This window comes from Castor canadensis, chromosome 12 (genome assembly GCF_047511655.1).
Source record: "Castor canadensis chromosome 12, mCasCan1.hap1v2, whole genome shotgun sequence".
NCBI lineage: Eukaryota > Metazoa > Chordata > Mammalia > Rodentia > Castoridae > Castor > Castor canadensis.
This window is the reverse complement of record NC_133397.1, coordinates 102,379,277-102,393,066: the sequence shown is the minus strand read 5'-3', so window position 1 is coordinate 102,393,066 and position 13,790 is coordinate 102,379,277. Positions and strand designations below refer to the sequence as shown.

Genomic DNA, 13,790 nt, shown 5'->3' with positions numbered 1-13,790 from the left:
TGCAGAACTTAATGAATTTTCTCCAGCCGGGGGTTGGTGGGCATAAAGTCAGAAGCCTGGTTCACTGATGGCCAGGCTTCTGAGCACTGCAAAGGAAAGCAGATAACCACTGCTGTGAGGAAGTGGGAAGGGGCCTGGGGGAGCGACCCCACCCTCTCCTGGGCCCCTTAGAATGGCCTTTCCCTGTGCCCCTGACCATCCAGCCCATGCCCCGAAGGAAGCAAAAAGACCTAGAAAAAGCCCTCTTTTTCTATTCACTTCCAAGAGGTCCCACCAAGACTTCTCAGGAATCAAATAGCCTCTGGACTTTTCAGACTTTCCAAGATTTTGGGGGGAAATTTGGTGTAAGAGGACCTGCCTCCAAAAGTGGAAGGTGCCCAGAGATGGAAGAAAGGGACAGATCCAGGTTTGCACAAAGTACAATTTATTAGGGATTTAAGTATTGACACTTGTCTTGAGGACATAAGATGGAGGGTTTCCCCATCCCCAGAAGTAGGAGGGAGGGATATATAAACTAAGCTAGAAAAAGGTGGGCACAGCCTACCAGAATACACTTAGCTTTTCTCAAAAACCAACCAACCAACCAACCAACCAACAAACCAACCAACCAGCAAACCCCCCCACCCCCCCACAACAACCAAAAAAGAAAACAAGACAAAAACGGTGAATGTGTCAAATGTCAGTTAAGGAACAGTGCAATGTGTAAGGCCCTGGGTTCCATCCTCAGTACAAGCGAACAAAGATGCTGGACTGACCATCTTAAGGACTTTATCCTGTGGAGCTTGGAAAGAGTGTTTGGGTCAGCTGGCAGGCAGATTGGCAGTCATGACCAAGATGGCTGTATTCAGATTAAGCTGGATCCCTACAACCATAGTACTGGGTGCTTTTCTCCAGTCTTTAGGCTCCGGTGACTGTTCACGCAGGGCCAAGTGCACCATCTGTGCCTCTTCCCCTCTCTTCCGCTTACTGAGCCTAGGAGTCTCAGTTCCATGAGTTCTTCCACACTTTCGGAGAAATAATATTATGCGGAAAAAATCAGAATGTCTCCAAAGCTCTGGAGAACTTTGGACTTTAGACTCTATTAAATAATGTAGAATTCAAGAATCAGTTGTCACACATCATCTCGCTTTGGTAGGCAGGCACTCTACCACTTGAGCCACTCCTCCAGTCATCATCCCGCTTTGGGAAAAGAAGGTTACTCAGTTGTGCCTGTGAGGCAGTTAAGCTCTCTCTGACGCTCCCTCCTTAGAATTTTGTTGTCGTTTCCCGACTCCTCCCTCCCCCCCCCGGAAGTGCTACGGTTGTCCTGACGACGCATCTACTGGACAGTACAAATAGTCAATCTCACTCACTCTTCCACTTTGACCTGCATGGCGCAGGGCGCAAGGCGCAAGGCAGAGGCCGGGGAGCGCAGAGGACCCGGGGCGGGGAGGGCCAGGAGAAGTCGGAGTCCCTCCTGGGCGGGGATTCGCGGTACCTACTTACCGCCAGCTTCGAGCAGGATCTGGCGCGCCCCGGCAACAACCGTGCGGAGCCAAGTGCGCCTCACCCATCAGCTCCGAGCCTGCGTTCGGGAAGTCTCAAGTCCCAAGCAAGAGGTGTCAAGGCGTCGCTGTTTCCTCCAAACGTTTAAAAGCGCATCTGTTTGCAGAATCTGGAGCAGCAAACACCCAGGATCTCGTGGCGCTACCAGCAGAGGACAGGCAGGGAGAGGATGGTCAGCAATATTTAAACAAAAATAGACTGGTGACAATTTCCGTTTTCTTCTACTGGCCTCTTTCTTAAGAGGTTAGATCTCTTCCCCCACCTCACCCCCCCCTCCCGCCCTTCACTACTCCTCTTCTTCTTCTTCTTCTTCTTCTTCTTCTTCTTCTTCTTCTTCTTCTTCTTCTTCTTCTTCTTCTTCTTCTTCTTCTTCTTCCTCCTCCTCCTCCTCCTCCTCCTCCTCCTCCTCCTCCTCCTCCTCCTCCTCCTCCTCCTCCCTTTTCTCTTCCTCCCACCTCTTCTCTCCTCTCTTCCTCTTTTACCCTCTCCCCTTTCATCTTTTCCTGTCTCTGCTCTCTCTGTCCCTCTCTCGCTCCCTTCCCTCCGGCTTTCCTTCTCTCGCTCTGTTCTCGAAGTTTTCCAATCCCTTCCGTCTGTCCCCTCTCAAATCTCCCGGTTCTCTCAGAGATCGACGACCCTCGGCGGAGGACGCAGCGCTGAAATTCTCGGGCGCACGAGTCCCTAGGGGACCTGGCGGGATTGTAGCAGCCCAGGAGGGAAAAGACCGTTCCTTGAGGAGTGTTATGAGTATCATACTATAGAAAGTTAGATATTATGAGTGTATTAGTTACTTAGCATATTTACCCTGTATGAACATCGATAATAAAATGTTACACATACATACTGCAAACATGTGATATGCAAATCAGCGAACCCCAAGGTGGCCTAGAGATGTAAATTAGCTAACCCTAAACTGTACGAGAAGATGAGGATAAGAACCTGCATATAACGGCAACCCACGAACTGCCGAGTGAGAGAGGACCGAGAACGACTTGTGCGAGAGACCACGCCGCACGCTTCCCGATCGAGACACGGATCCTACTCCACCGCTGCCCTCGTCTCCACGAGCCGAGGGTCCCGGTGGAGCAGAGGCGAACCCAAGAGAGAGAACGGCCCGTCGGATTCCCTTGGCGGCCCGGAGGGTGTATCCACTCTGAGAACCAGCCGAGACCGGTTTGGAGCCAGCCACCGACGGACTAAGAAGGCTTCCTATGTGAGTACAGCTTGGGGAATAGCTGAGGGCGCAGGCCACTAGGCTAGGACCGACCTTTAATAAATGTATGTCCTACCGCAAATTGATTTGATTATTCTTGCCTATTGCTCTCCGAGCGTTACTCGTGCTCAGGACAAGGAGCAGCTTGGCTCTTCCCAATGCGGGTTCCTAGCGCGAGAAATGCTTAAAGGCCACACTACATACAGTTCTGAGTTCTTCTGAAAAAGAAAGCCTGTGGCCGAATGCCCCATTTATTGGGCGCCTACTAGGTGCAGGCCTGCTCCAGGAGGGCTGCCAGGAGAGTGCAGGCCGGGTCCTGCGGGGTGGGGTGGAGGCCATCTGTGCAGGCGACGGTCGCGCAGCCCTGCCTAGGGCTCTGGTTCTTCCCACTCACGAGTCCCCACACGCCCCACCTGCGTGCTTGCGAGTACGAGGGAAGCGGGGCGAGGATGGCAGGTGGGTAACTTCAATCGGAGAAGCTAAGACGGTCACCTGCACCAGGCAGGCGGCTTTTGAGACGCGATCAGCAGGGGGAAAGCCTTGGGTCTGGCCTTGTGCGGTCAGAGATCCCAGGTGACTGCTGCCGTGCTTAACATTCAAACCTGCTCAAATAATTGACTTCAGCTTCTGCTGCTTTGGTTCCTGCAGTGCGCGAGGCTGGACAGGACACGTAAACTTGTTGGCCCTCCAGCCGGAGGTAGAAGAGCAGCTTCTGAGGTCAGGAAAAGAAATTGGTCTGATGGAGTCCACGTGTCTCTGTGGCGCAATCGGTCAGCGCATTCGGCTGTTAACCGAAAGGTTGGTGGTTCAAGCCCACCCAGGGACGTTGTGTTATGTATGTATATTTATGTAAATTATGTATGTGATTTAAATTCTTTCTGGCCACTTAGAACCATCTCCCACCTGTAACAGATAAAAAGGCAGCTGACCCCGGGAGGGCGGGGGGGTGGGGGTCGGGGTGGGGGTGGGAGGAGCAGATACTGCTCCTAACATCCATTGTCATGAAATTGCCTGATCAAAGTATTTCTGCATCTCTAATTGTGTTAATTCATGCTTAGTTCCCCGCGGGGACCCCCCCCCCCCGAGTTGCTTCTTGTTAATTTAATAACAGCACAAAACCATCTTTTTTTTCCAGATTTTTTTTAGCTTACTTTGCAACCTTGGTTCTCCTGCCTCTGCCTCCCAGGTGCTGGAATTACACCACCTAATAGTCCACCATGATATTCCTAATATTCCTAGTATTACACCAAGATATTCTCCTATTAAAAGTAAAAAATTAGCACTGGAAGACTGAGGCAGAAGGTTCACGAGTTCCAGGAAAACCTGGGATAGGTAGTAACATACTATTAAAAAAATTTTTTTTTCACAGAATGCCAACAACAAAGTTTATGTCTGACCGTGATGAAGGAGAAAACAAAAAAAAAAAAAAAGAAGAAGAACCATTTTTCAATCATTTCTGAGGCAAAATAAAACACTGTCCAAACCATACATATGATCAACCCCCCCACCCCCGCCCTTTCCCAAAGACTAGCATGCACTTTTTCTTCTTCTATATGCTGTCTCCAAGCCTACTCTGTTCTCCAGCTTCTAGATAAAATTCTGATTTCAATGGTGGAATTGGCCCTGAAGCATTCTCATGGTATGTGCTGACTTCTAGTTGCAATGAGCCAAGAAAGCCAACTTGAGAGCAGATTTGTTCTCAATGGTTGTAGACTGAAAGCATGGACACTGTAAAAAGATACATGGCATTCATTCCGATTTGTGATGATTTGCCTTAACCTGTTCTCATGTCTCCCAAAAACCTACAGGAGCTTCTTCTTGTTCCCATAGTTTTGGAATTTCATGATCTATTTTCCACCACCATGCTGGGCACTCCAGTGCACACTTTCATTATGAGCATTTATATTTCTTGGGTGTCATTCCAGAGATGTTTGTGCATATTTCTTGTAACCACCCTTTTGATACAAATGATTTCCTGTGTTAAGAGTGTTCCTCTGTTCGGCATTTTGCATTTTGACCTAAGTGTATGTGTTAAAGAAAAACTTAACTCCCTCCAGGCTCCCCCCCCCCCCCCCCCAGCGAGAAGAGAAGGCGAGTATCCACCTTCTTAGCAGAGCCCTGTTAGGGTGCAGGGCTGGGGGGGAGCTGCGGTTCTGGCTGGGCTGGTCTCTCAGAGCTGCACAGGCTTTTTCACCTTTGACCTGGTAAGAGCCAGGGTGGAGCAGACCCAGGGTGTGCTCCAAGCTGGAGTTTCCAGCTGTATTTCTCTTTCTTGATGAATTTGGGGCAAATGAAGGCGATTTCTGCGATCATTTGCCGCGAAGTAAAAGAACGCCCAACGTGGGGCTCGAACCCACGACCCTGAGATTAAGAGTCTCATGCTCTACCGACTGAGCTAGCCGGGCGCCCGCGGACCTAGCGTGTCTGCATTCTTGTCATCTTCTCTGATAGGTAGGGTGACAGTCCAATTGCTGCTGTCTTTTGTTGACAAAACTTCCTATGTAATGGGCGCCACAGTGACCTTCTTAATGATAGCCCTTTCCCACGGGGAACCCGAGACTCCGAGAGTGGTGGAAACTGGGTACTGCGCAGGGTAGGTGTTCCCGCGATTCCTTCTGGACCGGGTCACCCTGAGAGCTGGGGAAAGGGAAAGGAGTACGAAAGGACGCTGGATCACAGCCCGCACCACGAAGCCCCGACAAATTTGTTTTTAAACACTGAACAGTTGCACTGCCTGCATAAAAAGACCACCGAGACTTAACTTAGGGTCCGACAGGATTCGGAGCCGCAGGCGTAGGTCCTCGCTGGCACAAGCTCTCGCTCCACTCCTGGTGTTTAGTTCTCCAGCCTGTGGAAAAAGTGACAAGTTCCGGGGTCCTCCCCTCGGCCCATGTGGAGGCCAGGGAACCTCCGCTCCCAGATCTGCTATTGGGCCCTGAAGCCGCCCTTTGCGGTGATCCACAGAATGAGCCTCCTGGATTTGGACCGCCGCTGTTTTGCTCAAGGGCAGAATTACAATTTTGTGTCCTTTTTGAGAGATTAAAGTAAAATGCAGTCGCTTTTACTACTCCAAACTGAGATTGCTGTGGCCACAACTCCGAGTACTAAGCACTGTAGAATCGCGGGGCGCTCCTGGTAAGGCAGTGGGTTTTCATCTAATTTTATTAGTTTGGGTCTTTGAAACCTCCTTCTTTTAGTCAGTTTGGCTAAGGGATTGTCAGTCTTACCTATTTAAAGAAATTTTTGTCATACCAATTTTTAAATTAGCCCTTTGATTATGTCTGTCTATCTCTCCGTCTACAAAACTTCTTGTAGGGTATAATTCTAGACTATTTTTAAAATGTGGAGCCTACCTGCATTGTGAAGTAAGCATGGCTGAAGACTAAATTCTTCATCCAGGATCATGTGGGGCCAGGCCCCCATGTTCAGGGATTGCTCCCTGGCGGTTGTTCTCAGTCTAATGGTGGGCACAAGGTGCGTGGTCTGTACTGCTTCTGCACCTTGCCTTGTGCTGGGATGAAGAGGATGGTTTCCATGGATGCAGAGACTTGGTAAAAAGCTTTCCCTAACCAGTCATAGATAGAACCCTATCCGTGGCAGTGAAAGTGCCAAATCCTAGCCATAGACCACCAGGGAGTTCTACGGACTGGCCTTGGTCACCGTAGGGGAAAACCTTGCAAGAGAAGGTTAGCTCTGTATGCAACACCAGTCATGGAGATACTCCCTGGCCATCCAGGGCTGATGGCAAAAGAGCTTCCCTGACCGGGAATCGAACCCGGGCCGCGGCGGTGAAAGCGCCGAATCCTAGCCACTAGACCACCAGGGAGCGATGAGTACTCGTACTCGTCACTTCGACGAATGATACGGTATGAGCGAGTTTCCTCCTGATGTGAGTATACCAGGACTGGAGCATCTTCCTGGCGAGCGCGGTCTGCCGGTAGCCACCGCCACGCTGGTCCACACCTCTCACCTGTCCTTGCCCGGCCGAGGCTCTGCTCTCCGAGGCCAAGTCACAAGCGGACGCACCCGGGCTCCTTTCTTATCCGGCTTCTGCACCATGTGCGCCAGAACCAAGTCGTGCAGTTTGGATTCCAGGTCAGGGAAGAGACCATGCGGCACTCAGCGGGCCAGGAGCGGAGTCCTTCTGCTTCCCAACGATGCGACCTGGCTCAAGCGAGTCTGATGAGAATGACGCGCGTCGGGATTCCTCTTCCTCCCCGCCACCTCCATTATTAGAACGTGACGCTCTTCATCTTCGTGTCTGTGACTCGAGGTCCACACGCCTCACCTTGGCTTCTCCTTCCCTCCTTTCCATTCTCATTCTTTTATAATTATCTTCAAAGGAAACGAGCACGTCCCCACCCGGATAGCTGTCGCACGTAGGCGAAAGTGCTAAGCGATGCACGGCACGGTTCGACCGCCCGCATTTGAGGACTCACCCCGGAAAATCCTGGGCTCCGCCGGTGCAAGTCTGCCACCACCAAAGCAGGACGCGCGCTGCCAGCAGTGCAGGACCGCGGTATCGGAGGCCGGGGACGGGGGGAGCCCCGACGTCCCCCAGGCTGGAAGACCGTCGCTCCGGAGGGGCCCCTGAAGTGGCGGATTCCGGCTGCTGCAGCCCGAGGACAGTACGCAGGAGCCTGGCACCGCCCTCCCAACCCCACACACACCCGGGGTGACAGAGCGCGCCCCGGTGGTCTTCGTCATGGCGTAGGCGGTCAGTGCCTGGATTCCTCATAAATGATGTCGCCTCCAGTGCACACAGGACTGTAGCATCTCACTGCCTTTCCCCTTTCCCCCTTCCCCCTCCCCCCTCCCCCCTCCCGCCTCCCCCCTACCCCCGCCCAAAGCGGCCGAAGCTCTTTGGGCCCCCTCCCTTCGGCGCCCCCTCGCGTCCTGGCAAAGCGGGTCCCCAGACGTCCTTTCCCTCTTGCTTGTTCTATTAGATTCAGCTAAAGTCCTATCTATGGTTTATCCTGCCTTGGTGTCTTGGACATTACCGCAGCAAGGCGATGTGTCCCGTATTCGTCTGCGTTTAAGGACGGGATTAAATAAACCATCTCACAATTTGTGAGGAGCAGGGAAGGAGATGCAGGCGGGGGAAATGAAGACTCTCTAGGCTCACCTTAGAAAATAGGAAGGGTCTCAGCCAAGCTCCGACCTCAAGAAGCAAGAAATAGGAGAGGAAAAGAAACCTCAAGGAAACAGAAGGGAGAAATAGGCTAAGAGCATCAAAACAGAAAAATAATAAGGAAAACTAATGAAAGAAACAAGAGACGGCTCTTGGCAGAAATGGATAAACTCCAGGGAGAGGAAACAAATTACAGGAATCAGAAAGGAAGGCGTCTACAGTCACTGCACTTTCCAATATCAAAAAGACAATCAAGGAAAGATGAAAAACAATATACACATGAACTGGACAACCTAGAGGAATTGGGCCTTTCACTTGCAAGTCCTAAGGATCACATCTCACGAATTACGAAACAGATCATGTGAATAGCTGCACATCTGGTCAGCCAGCTGGACTCAGCCTTTAAATATATCTCAGAAAAGCGAGGGACAGCCATGCATACCCAGGGTGGCCTCAGAGCTGGGGCTGCTGTGCTGTTGGCTCTAATTACCACCCCCCACCCTCCACCCCCCCACACACATAATGCAGGGGCCCAGAAAGGGGCAAGGCAGCCAGGCCTACCTAGTGTAGCACTGGCCAGCTGTGCTGGGGTAGTCAATCCCTCCTCACCCCCCACCCGCCGGGGTCTGAAGAGGCTGCAGACCATGCAGCAGGAGCTACATGGCAGAGGTAGGAGCAGAACAGTAGTGGAACTCTCCAGCCCCACCACCATCGCCTTGCCGAAGCAGGGGCCGCGCAATGTGACCCACACATCTTCCATTTAGGAAGCCAGCAGCTGCTGTAGGATGGACATCTTCTGGATGACATTCCAGATGACAAGGACTTGGCCTCCTCACGTACTCCTGCTGATGGTGCTGTCTTGGGAACTCTTCCTGCACCCTCCAGTAGCCATAACCCTCCAAGATGGGTTCTGCTCACCATGAAGCCACTAAGGTCTGTTAGCCCTTCACACCTCACAATGCAGAGGGAATTGCTGTCAGCCAGGAATCTCTGGAGGCACTGCCTCTGGGACAGGTCAGTGACCTGCAGGCAGCACTCACCTGATGCTTCTCAGGCCAGAGGACCCCCCACCTGGGTCAAGGCATGAAAGGTAGACTTCTGCAGTTCTTTGGTGTTTGCGTTTGGAGAAGTGACGTTAATAAGCGCAGGATGAGAGAGAGGACTTGAGCTTCTTAGTGTGGCTGACAGAGGCAGCTAAGAAACCCACTTGCAGTTTTCCTACCCAGAGAAGGCCTTGTAGGCTGATACCTCTTGAGTACCTTCTTGATCCTCTGAGTGAGGATCAAGACGGAAAACCTGGGCTCCCTTAGGTCACCGTGAAAGCTGTTGTAATTCAATCATAACAATAAAAGTGTGAAACAAACAAACAAGCACAAGAAAACAAAATGACTTACAACCCAGGCACCTGTGGCTCATGCCTGTAGTCCTACCTACTTGCGAATGTAAGACCAGGATTAGTCAGGCCAGTCTGGGCTAATCTCCAAAATAACCAGAGCAAAGTGGACAGGAGATGTTGGTTCAAGCGGTAGAGCACCTTCAAGTATGAAGGTGTGAGTTCAAACACCAGTCCCCCAAGAGGGGAGAGAGGATATGTGCAGACATTTTGATGGGTATTTGTCATGGTGTGCTGGGAGGACAAAGAGAGCTCTGCTGGGCAGTGTTGTATCAGGCTTGCAGCTGGGAATCTGAAAAAAAATTTAACTAGGGCACGTTCAAGAAATTCAGTATGCTCTCCTCTTCCCAGCTCTAAGATGGGTGAGTGGCTTTGACCTTTAAGAGAGCACAAAGTGGGTCCCTTTGCCCCTCTACATGTTCCATCTGTCTAGTTATGGCAGAGAATATAGCAGGTTGCTTAATGATGCAATGGAGTCTTGACCTGGGGATGCTCAAACCGGTTTAGTGACTCTGGCCATCCCTTCCCTAGTTAAAAAGTGTTCCATCATGTAAAGATTTATTTCCATTTTCTCCACCCAGTCTCAAACTAAAGTTTGGGTTGAGGGTACTAGGGGTGGCCCCAGAAACCTGCAATTTTTCTGCTTACCAACAAAGGGAGCTAAGCTACAAGGGCAGTCAGTGCCTTGCTGTTCCTTTAACTTTGTAAACTTTTAGTGGGTGACAGACAGTAGGTGTCCTAGGGCAGTTGTGTCTAGACGGAAGCTTTCAGACAGGATGGGGAGGAAGGAACTAAGCCACCTCCCTGAGGAGATCAAACTGCCAGTGCAGAGGGCCTCCTGTCCTCTAGCAGGGGCCATCCTATTGACCTGTTTGCTCTGCCTCAACAAGGGCCCCCAGGTGGGTGGTCAGCCGTACCACTGAGGTGGAGCTCTGCTAGAGTGGACAACTAGCCTGTGTAGGTTCTGGGTTCGATTCCCAGCACTGAAAAAAGTAATAATTATTAAAAGGTATCCGGCTTCAACCACAATATACTACTACTAATAAAAAAAGTACCGGGCTTACAGCAAACCTCTGGGTGAGCATAGCCTTTCTCTGTCCAGGCCTGAACACATCAGAGACAGATATGCTTTGCACTGTGATCTCAGCTGGGTTATTTCCCTTCCTGTACTAAACTTCTTTTTAGAATTTGCTTTTTCAATGCCCTCTCTCCCACTCTTTTTTGGCCTTATCCAGGACGGTAGTGAGGCTTGATTGGGAATGGACAGGATTCCCAGCCGAAGGGCATGGTAGTCAGGCGGTCCTTACATGGGAAAGAGCCCAGTCTTTAATTCCATATGAGGCCCTGTAGCCTACAGAGTCCTGCTGGGCTTCAGTCCAGACCCCTCTGGGCACAGTTCCTGATAGTAATCCAAACAAACACCCACTAGTCTATATACGCCTAGCATGGAAAGACTGAACCCTCTTTGTAGAAAGATAGCAGTCTAGAGCTTCACCTTTTATTTGTGGTGGGGGGGAGGGGCGTTAATGTGGTTTGAACTCAGGGCCAGGCAGTGAACACATCCTAGGCAGTGACCTACCACTTGAGCCATACCTCCAGCCCATTTTGCTGTAGTTATTTTAGAGATAGGGTTTTGGTCATTGCCCGGACCAGGCTACCCCAGAATTCTCTTTAATGCTTCCCACCATCACTGGCATGACAACCATGTGACTCTACACCCAGCTTTTTGCCACTGAGGTGAGGTCTTGAAAACATTTTTTGCCTGAGCGGGCCTGGAACTGTGATCCTCCTGATCTTAGCCTAAGATTACAGACTTGAGCCACCAGCATCCAGCTGTGGTATCCATGCTTAATGTGCCAGTGTTCTTCATGCTCCCATAGAAGCTTCAATAGATATGCCTGGGTTGCCAAAAGCCATTCAAGATGACCTTGACCATGGCCATCTCCAAGAGCCCAGTGGAGTTCCAGAGATGGGAAATGAGAACTGCTAAATTTATACCCCGTAACAACCCCATCCACGCCTCTACCTCCAAAACTCCAGCGTGGCTTCTAGCAGCATAAGGCCATGCTGTGGTTTGGAGAGCAGATGTTTCCCTCATCTGTCCAAGGCTGGATCCCCTGCTTGTGGATACAATCATTGACAGGTGATTGGATCATGAGAGCCCCTACCTAGTCACTGGATTAATCCACTGTTGAATTCATAATTTGATGGAAACACTGAGCGATGGGGCCCAGCTGTAGAAAGTAGGTCTATGGGGGATGTGTCTTTCGGGCTGCATCTTGTCCCTGCTCCTCCCCCCCTCCCCCTTCCAAGCTGACACGAGGCTAGCAGCATGCTGCGCCACATGCTCCTGTCTCCATGATATTTTGCCTTGCCTCAGGCCCAAAGCAATGGGTCCACATGACTTTGGATCCAAACCTCTGACACTAAGCCGAAATAAATCATTCCTACTTTGCTTTTCTCAGGAATTTTGTCACAGTCACGAGAGGCTAACACAGAACAGACCAGATCCCCAGGACGAACCCAGTGGCACACCCCCCCCCATTACATGCCTACTGGAGAAAGCTTAAAGCCACCAGGAGAATATACCATATGCTGTAGCCAACACCTGATGATAATGATAGAATCCTGACCTGCCTCCCCTAGAGCCTTCATAGAAAGGGAATCTTTCCTGTCTCCCTTTGAGATGCACGCTACGTGAGGCTCCTAGAGTCCAGGACTGTTTTTCCCAAGGTTCTCCAAGCCAATCCTTTGAGACACTATCTCCCAGTGTCTGTGGAGGGACAGGTCCTAAGTTCCCAGTAACGTTCAGGTAGCCCAGACCCAGCTGACCCCATTAGACAGACATTGATACTGACTAAACCTTTGTAATTTTTCACCGTTTCCCTCCCCCAGTCTCCCTGTGTCACTCTCCCTGTAGAACGTTCTTTTGTGCAAATCAGAACGGAGCTCAGCTCTGTCCTGTACTGTCGGTAGTTACTGAATACAGTCTCTTTTCACAGCATCCACCAAGTCCAACTCAGTTGATCTTTGTCAGCAGGATTGAAAGCTTAACGTTAGTGCCAAAGCTACTGCGAGATGAGGCACAGATGAGACAGGAAGGAGAGGAACCACCTAGCCCTGGTCCTTTCATGAGCGCTGATTCCTAGCTGGCTTTTCTGAGCATTAGACGTGGCAAGACAACCCTGGAGTCTCTGTTCATGGTTCTGGGGCAAGTGTGGAATGTGACACCCAGTGTGACCACATAGATGCCATTTGGAATTAGGTGGGACGGGAAACATAGAAAACTGATTTTGAAAGCGGTTGTTTCTCCCCTTGTCCGTGTAGCGATGTTGCTGTGTAATGTTGGTTGGTTAGCCCAACTCATTCCCTCACATTTGGCAGTTTCTCCCGAGGTTAAAAGATACACCTGACATTAACTCAAAAATTCACTTCTACTTATTTCCATTAATAGATCCAAAAAGGTTTGTATAAAAATGTTCAGGCCAATCGAAGAAATTTTCCCCTTACATGGCAGACATTCAGTTTGCTGCCTTTAGTTATAGGAATTTATGAAAGCCAAGAATTCATTTGGAGCAGGGGGAATCATGGCATCTTAAGAGCATTCCTGTCATGGCAGGCATGGTGGCACAGGGGAGGTGGACAGGAGGACGGGGAGTTCAAGGCCAGGCCAGCTATATAGTGAGATCCTATTTAAGAAAGAAAAGGGCTGGGGATGTGGTTCGGTGTTAGAGTACTTGCTCAGAAGTGTAAAGTCCTGCATTAGATCCCCAGAACCTGAAAAGAAAAAGAAAAAGAATACCTTGCTCTTAGATTTGCCCTTCTCACAGAAACCAGCAATCCTTGTGCCCATAAGCTTTCCGGAAATATTGGAAAGGAAAGATGCAAAAAGTTTCCTGTTGGCACATCTCAAATGTCAGGAAACACGAGATTCCTTAAGATAACAGGCAATCAAAAATACTCACAGAGAGATTAGCTATCATGCCCCGAAACAGGGAATGGATCTCTGCTGTCCACCACTGGACAGAGATTGTCCCAGAAATTCTCTTCATTACATCAAAAGGAACATGGGAAGGAACAGTCACGCAAAAACACACTTAGTGTGTAAAAGCAAAGAGTTCAAACACCGCCCAGGGGAGTCCACAGAAACTGTGAGGAACACCAGCCGATCCATGACAGATCCGGGTGCACAGGCACTGGGTGCAGATTTCCACCGGCTCCAGTGATGGGGATCAGATGGACTACCTTTTAAGGACATGGCCCTCACAACTTTTGTCAGGCAATCGTATAGAGACAGTTATCTGCATGACAAGTTACAAATGCCAGGAGCACTGGTGTTAGCTTGTTTTCGTCAAACTGTAAAAGCCAAACCAAGGTCTGTGAAAAAAAGGAGGAAAGGAGAGGAGGAAAAAAATGCCGGGAACCATCAAGATGCAGAAAGCCCAGTCTTCTGTGGGCTGTGTGATTAGGTCACCACTGAAAACAATTCCAGTTACTGGAGGACTTTA

General features: G+C 50.3%; 3 non-coding genes across 3 annotated transcripts; 1 reads left to right on the top strand and 2 right to left on the bottom strand.

Annotated features, from left to right (window-relative positions):
• The first annotated feature begins 3,510 nt into the window (after positions 1–3,510).
• Positions 3,511–3,584, top strand: Trnan-guu (transfer RNA asparagine (anticodon GUU)). Its single transcript has one exon. It is a non-coding gene; the product is annotated as a tRNA-Asn (tRNA).
• A 1,506-nt stretch (positions 3,585–5,090) lies between these two features.
• On the bottom strand, positions 5,091–5,163 carry Trnak-cuu (transfer RNA lysine (anticodon CUU)). The gene has a single exon. It is a non-coding gene; the product is annotated as a tRNA-Lys (tRNA).
• A 1,349-nt stretch (positions 5,164–6,512) lies between these two features.
• On the bottom strand, positions 6,513–6,584 carry Trnae-uuc (transfer RNA glutamic acid (anticodon UUC)). The gene has a single exon. It is a non-coding gene; the product is annotated as a tRNA-Glu (tRNA).
• Between the last annotated feature and the right edge of the window lie 7,206 nt (positions 6,585–13,790).